The 13,383-nt window shown below is 34.8% G+C and overlaps 1 long non-coding RNA gene across 2 annotated transcripts in view; it reads right to left on the bottom strand.

Moving 5' to 3' along the window:
• LOC109027283 (uncharacterized) overlaps positions 1-13,383 on the bottom strand; it is a 464,512-nt gene that overhangs the window by 449,832 nt on the left and 1,297 nt on the right. For both annotated transcript variants that reach the window (XR_010134090.1, XR_008680885.1), the window contains exons 2-3: positions 12,341-12,376; positions 7,515-7,692 (exon numbers count right to left, since the gene is read on the bottom strand). This is a non-coding gene — a long non-coding RNA (uncharacterized lncRNA). The remainder of the gene's footprint in view (positions 1-7,514; positions 7,693-12,340; positions 12,377-13,383) is intronic.

The following is a 13,383-nucleotide window of genomic DNA, read 5'->3' on the forward strand; positions in this document are numbered from 1 at the left end:
GCCCCTTCCAAATCTCATGAATTAAAATCCCCAAAGTTGAAGGTGGGGGCCTGGTGGAAGGTTTTGGACCATGGGGGGGCAGATCCCTCATGAATGGCTTGGGCCATCCCCTTGGTAGTAAGTGAGATCTCACTCTGAGTTCATACAAGATCCTGATCACTTAAAAGTGTTTGACACCTCCTGTGCCTCTCTCTTTCTCCCTTGCTCCTGCTTTTGCCTTGTGATGTGCCTGCTCCCCTTTTACCTTCTGCCATAAATAAACGCTCTCTGAGGCCTCCCCAGAAGCCAAGCAAATGCCAGTGCCATGATTCCTGCAGCCTGCAGAATTGTGAGCCAATTTAACCTCTTTTCCTTTATAAATAACCCAGCCTCAGGTATTTCTTTCTAGCAATGCAAGAATGGCCTAAAATGAGAGAGTTTAGAATACAAAGTAATTTAAAAGCCACTAAAAAATTTAGTGGTTGACCAGTTAGATGTATTCACTTTTTAGGAAGTTCTGCCTTCAGTGAGATAATATATGGAAAGACTGCAGCGTTCAATATTTATGCTCACTTCTGATAATTATTGTGTAGTCATATATAGTACTATAGTAATCCCAAAGTGAGATGCTAAGCAATGGGACACAGGGTCTTCACATATGTAAATCCTGGTTTAAGCTGGGGTACTAGAATTGCTTATATATGCCAATAAAATCTGCACATGTAGGCAGAGGAAGCTTCTGGATGTTGTAAAATGTAAATCCTCTCTTAAGAAAACAACTGACGTGAAGCTTTTGTATCTGTGGATCATGCTGTCAGGATTTTAGTGTCCTAATAACCCAATTCTAATGAGTTCTTATGATTTATTCAATAAGGACTAAATTTTTTTTATATAATCATTACCTCGATGGCTAATACAGTAGAATAAGTATCCCAGTTAATTATACAATTCTACATAGAGGTATTATTCAGCGCTCATCTTTGAATGACCAAAAAGTATTTATTTTTAAATTGCAATTCCTTCTTAAAGAGATCGCTGTTGTAAAAATTATTTTTATTTCACAGGCTGAAAAATCTCTTTAAAATTTGCCAGAAAAATCTGTATAGTCTCTCTTCAAGTAGGTAAGAGTCATTTTAATTATCAAGAAGAGTCACACAGGTTTTTTTTTTAAAAAAAAAGAATAGTCATACAGATAAAGTAACAGCTGTGGATTCCATTTTGTCCACGGAATTATGTCATGGGTGAAGATTAGGAATTCAATGCTGAATTATTCTATATTAGTATCACCTCACTTTATTTCTCTGAGAATAATCTATATCTATATAATCTTATTTTTCTTTTAAGACAGTACACTTTTATGATTGTTCAAAGCAGTTAAGTGCCCTGCTGTGTTTATTTCTTAGCTAATTTTGAACATATCTACTAAAATAAATAAAAATATATTTTTTTCCATTGATTTATCCGACAGGAATGAGATCATGACATCTAAACATAGTTAGGATGAGATGCACTTTTGGGTCATCGGCCAATAAGATATTTAGCCTATAACTTATGTAACTCGGAGTGTAGGTGCCACATGAAAAAGTAAAGTAATTGTGAAACTTTTGTGATTGGGATTTATGTGGTTTTTTGTTGTTGTTGCTATTGTTGTTGTTATTCTACCTTCTCTTTTTCCCGGGACCATATACCTAACATGATATCTGGACTGTTTTTTATTCATTTATTCAACAAACATCTAACGTGCTCTACTATGTCAAGCACTATAGGAAGCATCAGAAACCTCGATTGGTAAATTCTATAGAAATGTTTGGAAATTAATGGATGATTGAAAAATAACTTCAGTAAGTTAAAACATTCAGTTGTTTTTGTTTGTAATCAGTGGGAGAGAAGCTCTTTGGAGTTATGGTTAAGGATTTCTGCTCTCTGCTGTATGAAGAGTTAAAAGGAAGAATGGATCAGCCATGGAATCTTCTCTGGCTCTGTGCTGCTTTAATTCATCGGTACATGTACTGTTAGGAGTGTTTTAATTTTTTAAAAATTATTTGATATGCAATACATACAGAAGAATATGTAAATATGATCTATGATGCATTAAACAGTACCTATAACAACTATAAATCTACCTACAAACCTGCCACCAGATTTGTAATTAGAACATTATTTGTATATAGAACTATTCTCAACATTACAGTTTGTTTTACAGTCCATAGTTTATGTAACTAATTCCTTGTTGACATACAGGTAAGGTAGTTTCTGACCTTTGCCACTTTAGACCAAATAATAATATTCATTTATTTTAAAATTCCTATTACTTTTTTTGACAAACAGTTGAATTTTATGGCATGTAGATTATATCTTTATAAAGTTGTTAAGAAATAAAACATGAGAAACAAACAAGGTTAAAGATTAGTAATACTCTTGTTCAACTTTTCCGTAGCTTATTTAAGTTTCCATATTCAAGATCTATGGATGACTGAGAGAATATGTTTGAAATCCCCAACTATTGTGGTGGGGTTTTAAATTTATCTGTATATTCTATAAAATTTTTTTTAATGAATTTGAAAGTCATATTCAGGGGTGTGTGTGCGTGTATATATATATAGATAGATAGATAGATAGATAGATATAGATATATATTCAGCCCTATGGAGTATTTTGTCATTAGTTGGTAACTCTCTCTACCCTAAGAAAAATTTTGTTTTAAAGTCTATGTTTTCTGATATAAATCAGGTTCTCTTGACTTTTCTTTTGACTAGGATTTATTTACATATTTATATGTGTATGTTTGTATAAATATTATATATTTCATATTGTTTAACAATCATACTTATGTTTTAAATGTATCTCTTATAAATAACATAGAGCAGAATTCATTAATCTAATCTCAATCTTGAAATAATTATATATTATTCAAAAATTTAGCTAGTTTTAATTAACTGTTTTTGTGTCTTCTGGTCTGCTTTTTATTTTTATTGTTTTTCTCTCTCTCCTGCATTTTTAAAATTGACTTGTTATTTACCTCTTTCCAGGTTTGATTCCTTTTCCTACCTGTACTCCACTAATACATCAGATAAGCATTCTATTTTTTAGTCTTTCACTATTTGTTCTTGAAAACTTGCTCTATTTCCTAAGCTATACATACTAACTAGAGCCTACAATTAATCTAATCTCAAACACTTCACCCCATCACTCCCACTATAAATACATATAAAAATGTTCTAACATTTATGATCATCACCTCTCAATTTATAAGCCATTTTCATCTAGGTTAATGTTCTCATTTTGGTGGGAGTCCAACCTATTGGACATCATTTTACAGTTACTTTTTGTTTAGTTTAACATACATTTCTAATTTATTTGCTGATTATTTCTTCTTTTATTCCTTTTGCCTTGGCTGGTGTTTCATTTTTGTTAATACACTTTCTTTAAAAGCAATTTTTGTAAAAACATTTTGGTCATAATAAACTCTCGGTTTTGGATTTATCTTAGAATGTCTTTTATTTGTTGTTATCTTGCTTTAAACACAGTACACAATGTATTCCTGTTTGTCCACACAGAGTCTATATTAAATTCAACTAGTCTGTTTCCTATTAGTGAAGTCGCTCTGGGATTTTGTTTTCACTGTCCTTTCTGCTAGCTGCTTATAAATTCTCCATATTAAACTTGCATGCATTTTGAATATTGTAAGATTTCAGAAAACTATTTCTTTACTGTAGCGTATATTCCCTTGCTACAGAATATATGTTTCATAAAATAGGGAGGTAATTTTGGAAGTCAATTCTTATTTTTAAATAAAACGAGTGTTTAATTCCATGACAATTTAATAGGAATGTATAGATGATATATGTAACTTATCCTAGATTTCTCTTGTAATATTTACTATTTTGTCATCATATTCAAAGAATATTAACTGACCAAATGACGTATAGCGAGAGAGGTATAACCCTTGGTCTATATATGCACTAAAATTTGGAGAGTTTGCCATAAAACAATTAAGAATCATTTTGAGACTAGAATGAATAATCTGTTATAACTATTAATAATAGAAGCAGGTGTCTGCTAAAAATGATCAGCATGAAGATTCTTTCCTTCCTGAGTTCAGAACTATTTGAAATTTTTTTTTCATAGAATTTTTATTCTTATGTTTAAGTGAGATTAAAATTTTTTTCTCTAGATTTGTGGTCAAGAGAATTTTTGTACCCTCCTTACCAAGCCCAAATCTTCAGTCAAAACAAACCAAGAAAACTTTGAACCAAATGAAGAGTTCTGTCTTTTAGTTTTATTTCTGTAATGGAAAGATAGCCCCCATCATCCTACCTCTCATAATAAAAGGTGCAAATCTGGAAGAGATTTTAAAAATCATCTAGTCTAAATCCCTCATTTTTCTGGGAGGACAATCAGCCCAAATGGTGATATGAATGAGGGAGAGGACGTGAAGTCCAACTAACTTGTTGGTGGGCCAAGAACAGAGCCCATTCCTGTTATGACACAAGCCTGCCTTCTATTCTCCCAGGAGCCACGGAGCAACCAATAGTCTCAACTTATTAGTGGATGAAAAATAGCTGACATTTACCATGTTCATGAATTCTCAGAATACTCAGATGAGATACATACTATTATTATCCTGATTCTGCAGATAAGCAAATTGAGGCACAGAAGGGTTAAGTAACTCACACAATGCTACACAGTTGGTGAGTGGCATGACAACAAATCCATTAGTCAGATCAGGAAACTGAGCCCTCAGTTAAGCCCTAATACTGCCACTGTGTGCAGTATTTGATACAACAGGAGGTACTTTTGAAGACAAATTTTTGGTTTGTAAATTAAATGAGGATTGATTTTGTCATAAAATTTTCCCTTTCTGGTTATTAATGAATAAGCATGACAGAATTAAAAGCAAGCTGTAGACCTCCCTCTGTTTTGGAAAGGTTCTAAAGAAGAATTAAGTAGATGAAAGCTGAGATTTCATCCAGCTGGCTGGATTGAGAAAAACCTAACTGCTTTACAATATAGCCCACGGATGAGAGTCAGCTGGAAATGCACAAATGTGGGCCAAGAAATAATGATAGAAAAGAATAAGAAAAAGAGGAAAATTCTCCACACAAAAGCCCTGGGGTTGGGGGTTGAGAGACAAATGCCATCTCTGTGGATATCTTTGACTTTGAGGCATGACTCTACTTCCTGGAATTGAATCTAATCCCATAAGGAAAGTTTATTCATACTTGCTTTCAATTCACTAAAAAGAGGTGCCACAAGTTTCAGTGAGTTTTAAAAATTACATTTAAAAATTGCATTCTTACCAAAGAACATGTTAAGATATATTGGTGAATCTGAAAGATACATTTTTTTTTTTTTTTTTTTTTTTTGAGACAGTCTCTGTCTGTCGCTCAGGCTGGAGTACAGTGGCGTGATCCCAGCTCACTGCAACCTCCGCCTCCCGGATTCAGGCGATTCTCCTGCCTCAGCCTCCAAGTGGCTGGGATTACAGGCGGATGCCACCATGCCTGACTAATTTTTGTAGTTTTAGTAGAGACGGGATTTTGCCATGTTGGCCAGGCTGGTCTCCAACTCCTGGCCTCAAGTGATCCACCCGCCTCAGCCTCCCAAAGTGCTGGGATTACAGGCATGAGCCCCCACACCTGGGCCAAGAGATGAATCTTAAATCAATTTTCACTACATGTGCAATAGGCATACAGTAATTTCACTACATTTTAATAAAGTGCTTAAGATGAATTACTAAATTTTGGGTAAAACGAGAAAATTCTACCATTATTTCTGCCCAGACTACTAATGTAGGCAAATTAGGGTATAGTAAAATCAAGGTGTTTGACTTGAGCAGGGGTCTCAAGCTTGAGGCCCAAATCAAATCCACACACAAAGATGTTTAATTTGGTCAGCAAGAGTTTCTGTTGTTGCTGGTGGTGTTTTGTTTTAGTTAAGTTTGATTTGTCTTTAGGCAGACTTGATGTTTCAGTTGACTATAGGTACTACCACTCTCAAGCGCTTTGTATTTTCTGCCACTCTGACACCTAATGATATCTGGATTTCCTACCCTCTGGTTAGCTGTGGGATCCAGTCAAAAGAATGATGATAAGGGCATGGTAACTGTATAAAATGTATAGAAGAAATCCACCCAATTAAATTTAACCACCACAATGAATAAGGTAGATGAAATCATTGGCTCCAATTATTCGTCCCTCCCAGTAAACACGTCTTCCTCCAGGAAATGTTTTGGTGACCTCCCTCTTTGAGTAGAGTGTACTTCTCTGCCTTCCGTGTTTGGTTTTGGGCACATAACTTGCTGTCATTAATAGAATGAGGCAGTCCTAATGGACTGCCAATTCTAAACCTAAGCCTCAAGCAGCTTTGTGAGATTTGCTTGCTCTCCAGTACCTAAGATATCACTATGAATCATTATGATAAAATGATAATTTTAGTGAGCTGATCAGTAGTGTCAGGAGGAGGTAGTACACAAATTGTACATGTAGATTTAAAAAAAAAGTTCACATGTTCAAATTCACTAGAAATCAAACATTGCAAAAGAAATTCCTAAAAGGTAACACTTTGCATATCATATTCGAAATTTAAAAATACCGTATGCCCAGTGTAGTTAGGTTTTGGAGGGAAAGGTAAAGGTACAGTGCTAATATACATTTTTGTAGGAGTCTAGATTGCCTTCACTTTTCTGGGAAACAATTTTGAGTACAGTATCAAAAGCCTTAAAAATATTCATAAGAGCTGGGCGCAGTGACTCATGCCTGTAATCCCAGCACTTTGGGAGGCCAAGGCAGGTGGATCACAAGTTTAGGAGTTCAAGACCAGCCTGGCCAAGATGGTGAAACCCCGCCTCTACTATAATTACAAAAATTAGCCCGGCGTGGTGGTGCATGCCTGTAATTCCAGCTACTTGGGAGGCTGAGGCAGCGAATTGCTTGAACCCAGGAGGTGGAGGTTGCAGTGAGCCAAGATCACGCCACTGCACTCCAGCCTAGGCGACAGAGTGAGACTCCATATCAAAAAAAAAAATATATATATATATATGTATATACATTCATAAGATTTTTTGCCCAACAATTCTACATAGAGAAATATTTCTTAAAAAGATGATAGCACAGAACCCGTAGCACACAAAGCTTTATCATAGCTTTGTTTATAATAGCAAAACATTAAAAACAGCAATAGAAAATTGATTTTTAAGTGATGAGCTAAAAACATAATTGAATCCTATAAAATTATTAGAAATATTTTTTATAGAGGTACATGTACTGACTTAGAAATAGTTAGAAATATGTAGTTAAATACAAGAAAAAGAAAGTTACAAAATAACACCTAGAGTATAATGTTACTTTTGGGCAAAAGTGTTAAAATACATTTTATATAAAAGTTAGAAATCTATACTGCAAAATGTAAAACACGTGATATAAATTTTATTTATGCTTACCTGTAGTTTCTAATTTATATAAGTATGTGTTGCTTGTGTAATTAAAAATTCAATAATAAAAGCGTTAAATAGATAATTCAATATTTTAGCATACCTCAGGTGCAGAATAGCCTCCTTCATAGCTATAAGTTGAATCATGGATTTTGTTTCTAAACTTTTCCCCTATCTCCAGAATCTCTCCTGGTGACTGTGCACTCCTGATCCTACTGTTGTTTTATGTTTGACCTCAATAGTCGTGGGTTCCTTGGCTCTTGGTTTCCCTGACAGTGTCACTGCCAAAACATAAAAAGATAGAAAAGGTAATGTGAATTTTACAAATTTTACAAATTTAAAAGGTAATGTGAATTTTACAAAGTTTCATTTCTCATTTTTTTTTCTAAATGCTCATATACAAACTTTTCTAATTTACTCATATTATTCTTGCCATAATTTCAAAGAGATTATGAGAAGCCTTGGAATGATCATGAGTGTAACAATCCAGTAAGTCCCCAACGTCATAGACAGGTTATTGAAAACTGCAACTTTAAATGAAACAACATATAACAGAGTGCATTTTACTATAGGCTAATTGATATAAACAAAAGTTAGGTTCCTATGGCAGACTTCTGGTCATTTTTAAAGACGCAGAACACTTCTAATATTAAACATTGACGTAAATGTGAGCTGTACATACATTTAATGAAAATGAATAAAAACAAGTAATATAATGATTTGCCTAGTATGTAATTTGTGGTGAATCAGTTAGTGACTGCAGTCACAGTCCTGTGGATTAAGTCAAGGAATTAATGTTTGCAAAGTAACAACTGTAAGGTACACCTCCTACCACTAGGCAGTTAAAAAACAATCACAAATATTGTAGGGTTGCTGAGTGCTTTTGTAGTACATCATTTTGTGTTTGTATGATTATTATATACTTTACGAATTTTTATTTCACAAATGATTTGTCTTCATTCATTCATTCACTCATTCATTTTCCAAGGACTTACTACAGTTTAAGGTTGCGGGTGGCAGGAGGCTTTCCCCGCAGCTTAGGAGCAGGGCAGGAACCAGCCCTGGCCAGGCTGTCATCCCATGGCAGGACACACTCACACACCCCTGCACTCCCTCACACTGGGACCCTGTAGACATGCCAATTCCCCTAACATGCATAACTTTGGGATGTGGGAGGAAACTGCAGGAACTGGAGGAACCTACTTAGACATGCAAACTCCACACTGATGGCCCAGGATGGAAATAAATACTTTTCTCATCAATGATGTAAGGAAACTACATTGGGCAAAAGGATGTTATTCGAGGACCTGCAGTAAACAATTGACAGCTGTAATCACTGTAATACTGTTCATACTTCTTATTGCCTATTGTTATCATTAAGAGATGAAAGTAGGCAATCTGACTTTGCTAATGATCTTGAACATAAGGAAGTTAATTTCACAATTATATTTGAAAACAATCACAAATATGGCGGGATCACTGAGTGCTTTTGTAGCACACCATGTAGATGCATCTGGTCAGAAGTTTTTTAGCCTTATCCACCCCACCATTGCAAAGAATGTTAAGTTAGAGCACAAGAGCAAATCAAACCTGAGTTCAGTAATTTTCTCATTGTTCTTCCCTGCTGGGAAGTGCAATCAATGTCCAATCTGCTGCCATAACTACATCTGTAGCCAGTTCGGCTCGGTGCCTTGATAAATATAGAATTTTACTTTATTTTGATTCGTTTTTTTTTTTGTAATTATCTTTTGGTTAGAACTTCATCAGTTTCTCATCTTTTCTTTAAAAGTGTTCATATTTTCTTACATTGCCCAGCCACCAAATGGATTTCTTTTAACAGAAACTCTTAGTCATTGAGCTTAGAAACAGCTTCCCTTCTGCTATTTTAAGGAATCAAAGTACAAATTGAATGTGGGATTTATTTAATGACTTTAGCTTGGTTTTATTTTTTGAGTAGTTCTCAGCTAAACACACTTCAAATATAGAAAATAATTACAAAGAACCTAGAAAATGATTTCTGAGTCTCCTTAGAAATGTCATTATTTCCCTTTTTCTAGCCACCAAAACAAATAGAAATAAAAGTCTATGACACATAGGAATAAGTACATTTAGGGGACTCAGATAGATGTTCTATACTAATTAATAATGCAGATGTAGGGATTTACCTAAGAAGTATTACTGAAAACTTTAGTATTTATTTATAGGAATATAAGTTTAAGATAACAGCATGCAAGTATTTAAGATATTTTTTAAGAATTTTGGGGAAGTATAAATCAGATCATCAGATCATTTAAGAAGGCATTAAATATAACTAGACTTCAATGGATTCAATATATTTTTCCAGTCCAGAAAGGGACTTTTTTTCTTTCAAAGTTGAATTGTTAACTGTACATCAGATGATTTTATTTTGCCAATAAAATGTAATTATTTTACTCATTCTAGTCATATGACCATCACCACTTAACTAGCTAGGAGACTTTTGAGTTATTGACATCTACAATTCTATGTTTCCGACATGAAAGAGGTTAAATACAACTTCATTTATTCATTCATCCAGATATTCATTTATTCTTCCCTTCATTCAACAGCTATGTGAGAGGCTAGTTTATGACAGGTCCTGAAGATATAAAAATGAACAAGACAGACAACAAATTGTTGCCTTTCTGCCTTGTCTGCCTTCAGAAAACTTAACTACTGTGGGGAAATTCAACCCTGAGAACAATTGTAAAACAGTGTAAATGGTAGGAGTGAAATAGCGCCATGGGAGCACTGGGGAGCGGCAACTGACCCAAACCATCCATGGAAGTTTTCCCAGAGAGGCCTTATTTATGACATGACGTATGAGTTATGAGAAATAAATAGGAACTCTTACGAACACTTCTCATAGCTCTTGTGAAATTATTATCTCTGTATGGACCAGCATAAGCTAAGTGAACAGGATCGCATGGTAAAAGAGATGTGAACATGTTTGCAGAAGTGGCTAAAATTAATCTGAAGTATTGTTAAGGGGAAAGGTAATATTGTTAACACACATCAATTCCTTCCACCTTTTCTCTCCTTCAGTCTATACCTTTAGACTATATTTGACCCTAGCGGTTTATGTCTGAACCTAAAAATACATTCTTTGAGGTTACTGGAGGAGCAAAATTGGCAGTTTTCTAGAAGGCAAATTGATAATATTCGACGTGTTTATATATATGATCCCATACATCCCTTCTAAGAGTTAATCCTTAACAGGTACTCGTATATATAAACAGTAATTTCTACTCAATAATACTATTATAATAGCAACTTTAGGTAGAAAACTTAACAATGGGAGAATGAGTATTCAGGATTGATATGGTTTGGCTTGGTGTCCCCACACGAATCTCATCTTGAATTGTAATCCCTACATGAAAGAGGTGACTGGATCATAGAGGCAATTTCCCTCATACTGCTTTCATGATAGTGGGTTAGTTCTCACGAGATCTGATGGCTTTGTAAAGCAGTTTTCCCTGCTCTTGCTCGCTCTCTCACCTGCTGCCATGTAAGATGTGTCTGCTTCCCATTCTGCTATAATGGTAAGTTTCCTGAGGCCTCCCCAGTCTTGCAGGAGTCCATTAAACTTTTCTTTATAAATTACATAGTCTCAGGTATTTCTTTATAGCAGTGTGAAAACAGACTAATCCTAGGATACACAGCATTAAAAAATTTTATTCTCAGAAAAATAATGAAAAAATGTACTCTGTATATTGTTTTGCAAGATACAAAATGGAATAACATAAAGCTTTTCTACAATCAGTTCGTATTATTTTAATACTAAAAATCCTCTTTTTGTGTTCTATTTTATTTCATTTTCAAACATATATTCAACATTTGCACCAGCCCATTCTCTATATTTGGGGGCTCTATCAACCTCCCTAGTATTCTAATCTATCAAAGTACTTTATGGTATATTATTAAGTCTACTTCATGAGCTTGAGAAAAAATGAGCTAAATTGGTAGCTCCTAAACTGGTAGAAATCTGTAGAATTAGAAAAAAATTATTAATATTTACTGAGCATTTATTCCCTGGAAGATACAATGTTCAGCAATTTACATCTATTACCCTGTTTAATCCCCTCGCGAAATCAATCACATGTCCGTGAGCAAGGTGATATGAGTTCTCTTTTTCTGTTGAACAAGCTCAGGTTCAGAGATGTCAAGTGACTTTTCCAAGGTCAGGCAGCATGTCACTGCCAGGGCTGGAGTTTAAAACCAAGGTGTGTGAAGCTGCAACCTGAGCTGTTATAAAGTAAGCGTTATGATGCTACCCATCTTCATTATGAAGAAACTGAAGTTATTCATCAGGAAGAAACGGAGCGATCACATCTAACATAATTTAATCAAGCTGCTGCTGATTTTCAAATCTATGTGTTCTGATCATAAATTGTACGTGCTCTTCCACAACATTGTATCTATATGCTTGGGATAAAAAGTCCTTTCAGTTACTCGCAATGATGCATATAGATAGGTTTTCAAAAATAAGTAAAGTGCAAGGGAGAGCCTAAAAGAAACAATGTTCTGCTGATTTCCCCATCATCTTCCTAATTCCTTACTTCTACAAGTAAATATGTTCGTGACTGGTTAGGCCTGAGACTCTAAGGCCTGATTTCAACAATTTGGGCTTAATGCAAGTCCTTTATTTCCTCTTTACACCCTTGTCTGCTGTGCCATCTTCACACTACAGGGTGATGCCATGTTGGGCTCCAGATCTTCCTCACTCTCAAATCCTTGAGATTTGAGAATCTCAAATTGGTCAAACATGAGCAATTTAAAAAACATGTATCTGGCCTGATTTGATAACAAGCAAGACAAATAGATTTTTAAACGAACAAAAAACGTACAAAAATCTCAAACAGCATCTTATCTAGTTAATTAGAACGACAACAATAACAACAAAAACGTTACCTGTCAATGTCTCAATGATCTTCTTCCTCGGTTCACCTGGAAAACAAAGCTTTCACGTAAAAAGGTGACAACAGCATACTATAACTGTTAAATAAAAATAATGACTTTCTTCCACTTTGGCTGAAACGGGGCCATCCACAACTATATCACTCAGGTGGAAACCAATCATGGCTCAGCCTGCATTAGTGTCATGATATTACGATTGTGATTCACCTGATGGCCAGCTGCAGACAGCTAGTCCCATAAATAAGCCCCCTCATTTAGAACGCCACAGAAAGTGCTCAGACAACTGGCAGAGGCAACATAAATATTGATCATCAGCATAATAATTGTAATTTACCTTGGCATACAGTCTACCTCCTTAGGACCATTTAAATAGCTCTGAATATTTCTCTCTAATTTGTCCTAATTCAAATATAGATGCGACAGGTGTTTATCTCTGCCACAATATGAAAAATAAATTAAAAGTATAAATACAATTTGTGTTTGAGGAGTCAGATGATATCTAGCTTTTTAGGAAACAAGCTGATTTTATAGTACTTTAAAAAACTACTTGTCAGTATTTATAATGCTGCAGTATGCACCATGATAGTAAATTATTTTCATTTTCTCATTCAAGCATGTATAGTTATTATTCTTTTTGATTTCAGTCTATTTGTGGTTTGAACCTGAAATCCATTTACTTATATTGTGCAAAAACTTTTTCTTTCTTACGATTCACTCATCCCAAATTTCAAAACAAACCTCAAAATGGCATTTAAAAAAAGCTGTACACAGATTTCTAAATGGAGATTATGCTATATAAATGCCATACAAATATTTCTATATCTAGTCTCTGTCTTTGGATCTGCTCATTTACATAGTTAAAATTTATCTTTCTTTACCGGATCATTCTCATCATAATACAAACATGCTCCAACATTCCCCATCATGAGACAAACCAACCAACCTGGTCCCTGGCATCTCCCTCCTAAACATTAATTCTCTATTCACGGACAATTTCTGAGCCCATTTCCTCACCTTCTATTCTCTCTTCCATGCAT

The sequence above is a fragment of the Gorilla gorilla genome, chromosome 5, assembly GCF_029281585.2.
Source record: "Gorilla gorilla gorilla isolate KB3781 chromosome 5, NHGRI_mGorGor1-v2.1_pri, whole genome shotgun sequence".
Lineage (NCBI taxonomy): Eukaryota > Metazoa > Chordata > Mammalia > Primates > Hominidae > Gorilla > Gorilla gorilla.